The sequence below is a fragment of the Canis lupus genome, chromosome 11, assembly GCF_011100685.1.
Source record: "Canis lupus familiaris isolate Mischka breed German Shepherd chromosome 11, alternate assembly UU_Cfam_GSD_1.0, whole genome shotgun sequence".
In the NCBI taxonomy this organism is placed as follows: Eukaryota; Metazoa; Chordata; class Mammalia; order Carnivora; family Canidae; genus Canis; species Canis lupus.
The window spans coordinates 43,599,210-43,609,280 of NC_049232.1; positions in this window are offsets into that span (position 1 = coordinate 43,599,210).

Below are 10,071 nucleotides of genomic sequence, written 5' to 3' on the forward strand. Positions count from 1 at the left end.
GTCAGTAGTAATTAATTTTAGAATAAATTGTTTTAGTGATAAATTGAGCTTTCAGTGATTGGAAATGTTATAGCATAAATGCACGATCGCTTAGAAGGCATTTTGTTGAAATTAAGAATATATCTGAGTGTCTTTTGGGGTCCCTTTCAGCTTTGAGGTTTTATGATAACTATAGTATATATTCTCATGCACACATGCACTTACAAATGGAATGTGTATGTGAAGTAGGGTGACTATGGATACCCATGATTTACTCAGTTTTGTGAAATGTTCTGATGTTGGACTATTTAATGATTACCTTCTTAGAACCAAATGATGAGGCTTACTTTGCACCAATCTCCACTGGAAAAAAAAAGTCACTGCTATTCTGAGTTTATTTTATTTTATTTTTATTTTTTGGAAAGAAGTTAATTACAAGAAGAAGAAACAAAGAGAAGTGGCTGTAGGGGCAAATATCTCCATCTTTCATTATTGCTTGGAGAATTGAGTCTAGATTCTGAAGTTTCAATAAGACTTGAATAGTTCTCAGTGTAGTGTCAAGCTACCCCTGGAAGACATATAGAAATATAATTTACAGTATAAATGCATGTAAAAGGGATGTCTATCTGAAGATGGGAATATAGATCAAATTATCTTCCCTGAGGAAATAATGTCTAAACTGGTATTTAAGTGATTTAAAGTTGGTATGTACCAAGGGGATTTTAGGAGGAAAGGATAATCATGAATAAATGGAGGCTATAGTCCCCTCGACTCCCACCATGGGTAAAGTAATAATATGTAAGACTGGAAAAATAAACGAGTCAGATAGTAAGTAGTTAGAATATGTAAACTATGTTAAAGGGTTTGGGAAGAAAGAAATAGGGAGCCTTTTAGTATTTCAAGTAGAGCAGTGAAATAATCAGATAGAAATTATGAAAGCTTTTTAAGGTTGATTTTTAGAGACTGGATTAGAATAGGATGAAACTGGAAATAGGAAGATCACTTAGAAAGTTGTGTTAGGGGGATCCCTGGGTGGCGCAGCGGTTTAGCGCCTGCCTTTGGCCCAGGGCGCGATCCTGGAGACCCGGGATCAAATCCCACGTCGGGCTCCCGGTGCATGGAGCCTGTTTCTCCCTCTGCCTGTGTCTCTGCCTCTCTCTCTCTCTGTATGACTATCATAAATAAATTTAAAAAAAAAAAAAAGAAAGTTGTGTTAGTAATCTGTGCAGGCAATATAAGACCTCTTTGTCACCTATTTCCAATCATGTTCATTCCAAATTCCTGAACATCAAGCCTAACTTTAGCCACCAGCTGTAAATCAATGAAGATCTGTGCCTTTGGTCATCTTTCTTTTCAGGTAAAAATGAAAAATCAGGTCCTCTGCTTAAAGTTCTATCCTTTGGGAGCATTTCCTTTCTCCATTGTCCTCCTGGGTCAGCCAAGACTGAGACTTTTGTGCTGCTGCTGTGTGGGGTTCTCTCAACTTCACCCATAATGTTTCACCCATAAAACAGAGCCCAAAATATTTCTCTCTTAGTCAACTGGACATAAGGCACTCCCCATGAGCCATAGATGGAGTTTGAGAGGCAGTTTAGCAGAGATATGTGCAATGCAATCTGATTGATTGACTTCTGCAGTTTACTTGTGCCTTCAGGGCTAATTTGATCTCTTACATACCAATTTACTTGATGTTGGAGTGACCTTTTGCATTTACAGTTTGCGGTGACGGAATGTTTAGACAGCACTCTTCCAGCCTCAATCCTTACCCAGCTCTAAAGCCACATCCACATTTTTATGTATTTGTTACAGCAGCGGGTGGCATGTCCACTTCTCAGTGCAGTGTATTGTCTTAGTCATCTAAAGCTGCTTTAACAATACCCATACACAACATGGCTTAAACAATAGGCATTTATTTCTCACAGTTATAGAGGCTAGGCAATCCAATATCATTTTGATTTGCAGATTTAGATCCTGGTAAAGAGACTCTTTCCTGGTTTGCAGACTGCTACATTCTCTGTGTCTTCACCAGGGAGAGAGAGGAAGCTCTAATGTTCTTATTCTTCTTTTAAGACCACTAATCCTATTATGGGAGCTCTACCTTCATGGATCTCATCTGAACCTAATTACCTCCAAAAGACCCTACTTCCTGATAGTATCACATTGGGGGTTAAGGTTTCAATATGAATTTGGGAGAGAGGCACACAAGCATTAGATCCATAACAATATATAACTATTTTAACTATTAGATTTTATCTAAAGGAAATGTGGACCTATTTTACCACTTCAAGCCTGATAGTGAAATACTCAGATTTGCATTTTAAAAGGCAAATGCAAACCTTACTTTTTTGTGGAATAGATTAAAATGGGCAAAACTGGAGAGAGGAATACCTATTAGTGCTTGGGATAGTAATTCAAGTAATAAGTGCAGTTGACGTAAACAGATTAATGGCTGTAAAGAGAAAAATTGTACCAATTATAGAAACGTTCAAGAGGTCAACCCAACAGCACTTTGCTGTAGTTTCTGGCTTAAGAAATTGGGAGCTAGAATTATCTTCTATTGAAATTTGGGTTGCGGGGTGGGATCTGTGTTTTCCCCATAAAGGAAATTTCTATGTTCTTTTCGGCTCACATTGTAGGTTCTTTCAGGGTGTCTGCATGGAGATGGGAAGTATATTGTTAAATATTTAGTTTTGAGAATATAGAGAAAAAATAATTCATCACTCAATTTTTATAATATCCATGTTTGAAACACAGAAATCAGTAACAGGTTTTTAAATTTATTGTATACTGTATTGCTTATATAAGCTTTAACTTGAATTTTATTAAAATAACACTAAAGAAGGAGACTATTTAATATTTATTAGCTTCAGTTTCCTTAATTGTCATCATTTCATAAGTGAAGGAAAACTGAGGCTAATAGATACAGTACAGCCTACCAAAATCTAACAGAATGTAATTGAGACAGAACTTAAACTCATTTCTCCATATTGCCATTTCAAGGTCCTAGCAGAAGTACCTTGTGTTTTAGGACCTCAGGTTCATCATATATCAAAAGGATGTAGGCTATCCCTTCCAGTTCAAGAGCCTATAAATTTATGTCTAGAAAACCATTGTTTCTGTATAGCCTAAACTTCCATAAAACCAAGATAGCAATATTTATAGGCCATTTAGCTTCACCTATAAGCCCAGCCTAGGACAAATTTGATCTTTCTTTCTTTCTTTCTTTCTTTCTTTCTTTCTTTCTTTCTTTCTTTCTTTCGTGGGGGAGCAGTTTGAAAGAGAGATGATCAGTTTTTCTTCATTGTCAGTTAAGTATCACACTTTTTTAAAGAAAGTAAAGGCCACTGTAAAATTAGGATAATATCTTCTCATTTTACTTTCCACAGGAAACAGCATTCTGCACTTAAAAATGAGAGTCTGAAAAAGAATGAGAGTCTGAACACTTTTTTGTTTGGTATAATTTATTAGATCTTCAAAGTACTTTCATCCAGAACAATGAATTTGACTTACTAAATATAGAGGATAAACTGATGGTTACCAGAATGGAGATGGGTAGGTGGATGGGCTTAAGGGATTAAGTAGTGCACTTGTGATGAGCACTGGGTATTGTGTGGAAGTGTTGAATTACTATATTGTAAACCTGAAACTAATATTACACTGAATGTTAAAAAAAGTTTTGTAAAAAGTTTTTTTTAAACTTAAAACCTTTCAAGTTTTAAGAAAACTTGAAAAAAGTAAGGAAAATACAAAATAATAAAATTCAAACATTCTCTGGATAGTTTATATAAAGAGTTTGAACTTTTAAAAAAGATCTTATATCTTCCTTGAAAAGGTGAGCATTTATGTATACATATTATATTTAGAAACACAAATGCCAAGTCTTATTAAGGAATATTTTTTGGCAGTCTAATGATTGTCAACTCCCCTAGGAAATCAAGCCTTATATAATGTGAAGAAACAAATTGAGCTGAAAATCAAGATTCTAAAAACAAAATAACCATCAACATATATGTTTTGGTCTTTTGGTGTCCACTCTCATTCCCAAAAGATGCTTTAGCAGTATCTAATATTCCTAAAATGTAATAATTTTATGCCCAATTTAGGATGAATCTGCTTGCATGATCTTATTTTGAACGGCTTGCTGATTTTGACTGGTCTGTGCTTTGGCTCAGTAGTCAATGGGGGTAGAATGTATATTTAGCTCTATTAAATGAAGGAGCAGATTATCACAACACAGCTTGGTGTTTGCACTAATGGGAATCTTCCCAGTCAAATCAGTGGAAGTGATTTTATAAAATATTTATCTTTTGGAGACAGGGCCTTAAGAAATTTATTGCCTCTTTGTGTAGATATTTTCCTACCAGTCTCAAAGAGGCAGTGTTAAACATAATTCTGGAAATGGACCTGAAATTACTACACTCTTTTTGAAAAATAGACAGTTTATTCCATTTGTTTATTATTTCCAAGTGACCTCAAGTTGAAAATGTAAGCTGAATCTAAATTAGTATTGGATTATTTATGGAATATCAGTCAATAGGTCCAGTAATGTTCTGGACTATTTGTGTTAGATGACGTGGTGGCCAATAGTATCTCTATACAAATCAAACTAAGGTAATTCACTTGAGAAGACTAGAACATTTTGGAAAATTTATTAGAGCATTTGGTGCTCTTTTTAAAATGATTTTATTTATTTATTCATATGAGAGAGACAGACAGACAGACAGACAGGCAGGCAGGCAGGCAGAGGGAGAAGCAAGCTCCATGCAGGGAGCCTGATGTGGGACTGGATCCTGGATCGAGGGTCTCCAGGATCACGCCCTGGGCTGAAGGCAGCGCTAAACCGCTGAGCCACCCGGGCTGCCCATCATTTGGTGCTTTTAAAGAGACGGTAGAAATGGAATGAAATGAACAAGGTGTTATCATGGGTTCAATTTTATCTCCATAGAGGTGAGGTTACCTAATGTAAAAGACTCACAAACTCCCAACTTAATCTTTACACTTTATAAAAAGAGAACTTAAAATAGGGCTTTATTCTTAGAGATAAGTAAAAAAAAAATGTGAGCAGTAATAATAAAGATTTAAAAATCTTCTAAAAAAGAAAACATTCCCAAATGCTGATCTAGTTCTAGTTCTGAGAATATATATATCATATATATGTGTGTGTATATATATATATATATATATCATTAAAATAGAACTAAAAATATGAAAGGATAGCTAAAAAAATGAGATGAACTCTATGTGGAATAAAGTATAAAGCATTTAATTTAATGTCTAACTCTTTTAAAAAGGTCCGCAGAGGAATAAACTGAAATAAAACTGAAAATACCAGGAGGACAATAAGAGAATGCAAAACAACTATGCAGAGACTTGGCAGGATAGAAAATGAAGAACTCGTAACTATACACAGTGGACTTCATCATTCGCTGGCCCTCAGATTGCTTTTGACACTCTTGTGGAATACCAAACATAAAGCCAGGCAGAGGTAGCACTTTCAGTGGATACTATCAGAAAAATCCTACAATGGGAAATTCTTCCAGGTGGTTCACAGAAAAAGATTCAATAATTTGATCAGATAAGGAAGTACAGAAATATTTAGTAATAGATTTTTTTTAATGAGAATAGCTCCTAAGCAAACACATGTCCATTGCCTTTACTGGGGCAGAATATCCTAGATAAGTTAAAATCCCTCATAATTTCTAAAAGTGCAGGTAATATGGCAAAAATGAAACCATCTCAAAATCAGTAAATGCCACTTTCTGATAAAAATACACTGTGATAAAGACTAAGACATAATTGAAATACAAAGTCTCATCATCGTAGCTCTTTCCATGAAAATCTGTTTGAATGAGGGAGTAAAACTTTTGAGTAAAATGCAGCTTTTTGCCTAAATTGTGAATTGTCTTTTCAAATATTTCTTCAACAGAACTCAGAGATTGGGTTGAAATCTCAAATTGAAGGGTTTTCTCTTTCATATCACGTGTATGATAAAGTAATGGGCTATAGTAACAAGCTAAATTATAGAAAAGTCATGTAATTTAATGTAATATCTCTCTGTATTAAAGTGATACTCATGCTGTACTTTTTATATTAGCTCTAGCACGTTGGTGAGAAATGAAATACTTCATGCTATAAAAATATTTGCAACTATTCCTTTGGTTTAAAGTCACTAAAAACATTTATATTCATTGTTCTGACTGGGCATGTATATAATTTTATACTGAAGAACTGTCATAGGATTAATCACAGTTTGAGGAAGATTCAAAATTATTATGTAAAATAAAAGAACTCTGAGTCTAATTATTAGACCAGTATCAGACCCGAATAGAGGTCAAGAAGACTGAAGCCTCTTAGTTTTGGTTGGGAAGAAGGAAAACTTGTGCTGACATTTGGAGGTCAACAACAAGTGTGATCAAAGGAAAGATATATGGAGGTCAGATTCACTGATTAGAAATTAGTCAATCATTACCTTAGAGGAGAGTTTCTGTAGAGGTTTAATAAAATGTTATTTCTTCTACTGTATAACAGGCTCAGCTAATACATAGTTTAATCTCCTCGTACCTATTTCTACCTTTTAAACATGGAGCTATGGGAGTTTAGAGAAATGTTTAAGGTGGAAGATCTATAATGATCACGTTTGGCTACATTCTCTAAAATGATGGGGAAGAAATCTTTGTAAAATGATGGGGAAGAAATATTTGTATTTCATTTGGATTAACAAATAAATGACTTGATTGGAAAGTTATACCACTGGGCTACTGAATCCATTTCACAGTTCTAGTAGTTCTTTTTTTTAAAAAGATTATTTTATCTTATTTTATTCATGATAGAGAGAGAGAGAGGCAGAGACACAGGCAGAGGGAGAAGAAGGCTCCATGCAGGGAGCCCGACATGGGACTCGATCCCTGGACTCCAGGATCGCACCCTGGGCCAAAGGCAGGCACTAAACCACTGAGCCACCCAAGGATCCCCCAGTTCTAGTAGTTTTTGGTGGAGTCTTTGGGTTTTCTATATATGGTATCATGTCATGTGCAAATAATGAAAGTTTTACTTCTTCTTTACTAATTTGGATGCCTTTTATTTCGTTTTGTTGTCTGATTGCTATGGCTAGGACTTCCAATACTATGTTGAATAAAAGTGGTGAGAGTGGACATCTATATCTTGTTCCTGATCTTTGTGTAAGAGCTCTCAGTTTTTCTTCATTGCATATGATGTGCGTTGTGGGTTTTTCATATAAGGCCTTTATTTTGTTGAAGTATGTTTTCCCTAGATCTACTTGGTGAAGTTTTTCATAATGAATGGATGTTGTATTTTGTCAAATGCTTTTTCTGCATATATCAAAATGATCATTTTCCCCTTTCTTTTATTGATGTGATGATCACATTGATTGATTTGCAAATATTGAATCACCCTTGCATCCTGGGAATAAATATCCCTTGACAATGGTACATTTTTTTAAATGTATTGTTGGATTCAGTTTGCTAGTACCTTGTTGAGGATATTTAAATCTATGTTCACCTGAGGTATTGGCTTGTAATTCAGTGTGTGTGTGTGTGGTGTCTATCTGGTTTTGGTGTCGACGTACTACTTGCCTCATAGAATGAATTTGGAAGTTTTCCTTCTTTTATTTTTTGGAATAGTTTGAGAGAATAGATACTCTTTTTTAAATGTTTGATAGAAATCACCTGTGAAGCTGTTTGATCCTGGACTTTTGATTTTTTGAATGCTTTTTGATTTTATTATTATTGGATCAGTTTCATTGCTGGTAATAAGTCTGTTCAAATTTTATATATTTTCCTGCTTCAGTTTTGGTAGGTTATATATTTCTAGGAATTTATCCATTTCTTCTAGGTTGTCCATACTGTAAGCATATAACTTTTCTTTTTTTAAAGATTTTATTTATTTATTTATGAGAGACAGAGAGAGAGAGAGAGAGGCAGAGACATAGGCAGAGGGATAAGCAAGCTCCATGCAGGGAGCCCGATGTGGGACTGGATCCCTGAGCTGAAGGCAGACGCTTAAACCACTGATCCACCCTAGGCATCCCAGCATATTATTTTTCTTAATATTCTCTTACAATTATTTGTATTTATGTGGTGTTGGTTGTTATTTCTCCTCTTTGACCTTGGTTTTACTTAGTTGGGTCCTCTCTCATTGAGTTTTCTTAAAGTTTGTTTTTTACAGTGGTTTTTCAAGACATTCTATTGAGATAAATAGCCTCCATAGAAGTTCAACTAACTGTTTCTACTGTGGACCTAATATAAATGCTTTTAAATTTAAATTTCTATGTGTACATGTTTTTGTGTGTGTTTAAAAATGTTAGGAGGGTTGTTACCTGAAAACTTTAGTTGGGAGTCTCTATGAAAGTATTTAAATAAATTAATTAAATACCTTCTGTATTTGAGCTGAAGTATTCAGCTGTATCATGGCCTAATACTCTTCAGTAGGGAGGAGGGGCGAGATGGCGGAAGAGTAGGGTCCCCAAATCACCTGCCCCCCAAAATTACCTAGAAAACCTTCAAATCATCCTGAAAATCTACGAATTCGGCCTGAGATTTAAAGAGAGAACACCTGGAATGCTCCAGCGAGAAGAGTTCGCGCTTCTACCAAGGTAGGAAGACGGGGGAAAAAGAAATAAAGACACAAAAGGCCTCCAAGGGGGAGGGGCCCCGCGAGGAGCCGGGCTGAGGCCGGGGCGAGTGTCCCCAGGTCAGGAGAGCCCCGTCCCGGAGACGCAGGAGCTGCACCGACCTTCCCGGGGGAAAGGGGCTCGCAGGGAGTTGGAGGAGCAGGACCGAGGAGGGCGGGGATGCCCTCGGGCTCCCGGGGACACTAACAGCACCTGCGCCCCGGAGAGTGCGCCGAGCTCCCTAAGGGCTGCAGCGCGCACGGCGGGACCCGGAGCAGCTCGGAGGGGCTCGGGGGCGGCTCCGCGGAGGGGGCTGCGGGGCGGGAGCGCGAATCCAACAGCACAGGCCCAGGAGCACAGGGCGCCGGAACACAGCCCAGGACAGGCAGAGGCCGGGAGGGCCCAGGACAGCGAGGACGCTCCTGCCCCAGCTGAGCAGATCAGCGGCCCCGCCCCGGAGCCTCCAGGCCCTGCAGACCGAGAGCTCTGGAGTTCCTGCCGGAGCTGAATCCAGGTTTCCAGAGCTGGCCCCGCCACTGGGGCTGTTCCTCCTGGGGCCTCACGGGGTAAACAACCCCCACTGAGCCCTGCACCAGGCAGGGGCACAGCAGCTCCCCCAAGTGCTAACACCTGAGAATCAGCACAACAGGCCCCTCCCCCAGAAGACCAGCTGGACGGACAAGTTCCAGGGGAAGTCAAGGGACTTAAAGTACACAGAATCAGAAGATACTCCCACGTGGGTTTTTTTTTTTTTTTTTTCTGATTGCTTCCCCCACCCTTTTTTTCACCTTTCTTTCTTTTTCTTCTCTTTTTTCCTTTTTTTCTTCCTTTTTTCTTTTTTCTATTTCTCTTTTCTTTCCTTCTCTCTCTCTCTTTTTCTCCTTTTCCCAATACAACTTGTTTTTGGCCACTCTGCACTGAGCAGAATGACTAGAAGGAAAACTTCACCTCAAAAGAAAGAATCAGAAACAGTCCTCTCTCCCACAGAGTTACAAAATCTGGATTACAATTCAATGTCAGAAAGCCAATTCAGAAGCACTATTACACAGCTACTGGTGGCTCTAGAAAAAAGCATAAAGGACTCAAGAGACTTCATGACTGCAGAATTTAGATCCAATCAGGCAGAAATTAAAAATCAATTGAATGAGATGCAATCCAAACTAGAAGTCCTAATGACGAGGGTTAACGAGGTGGAAGAACGAGTGAGTGACATAGAAGACAAGTTGATGGCAAAGAGGGAAACTGAGGAAAAAAAGAGACAATTAAAAGTCCATGAAGACAGATTAAAGGAAATAAATGACAGCCTGAGGAAGAAAAACCTACGTTTAATTGGGGTTCCCGAGGGTGCCGAAAGGGACAGAGGGCCAGAATATGTATTTGAACAAATCCTAGCTGAAAATTTTCCTAATCTGGGAAGGGAAACAGGCAGTCCTAGCCTCAGATCCAGGAAATAGAGAGATCCC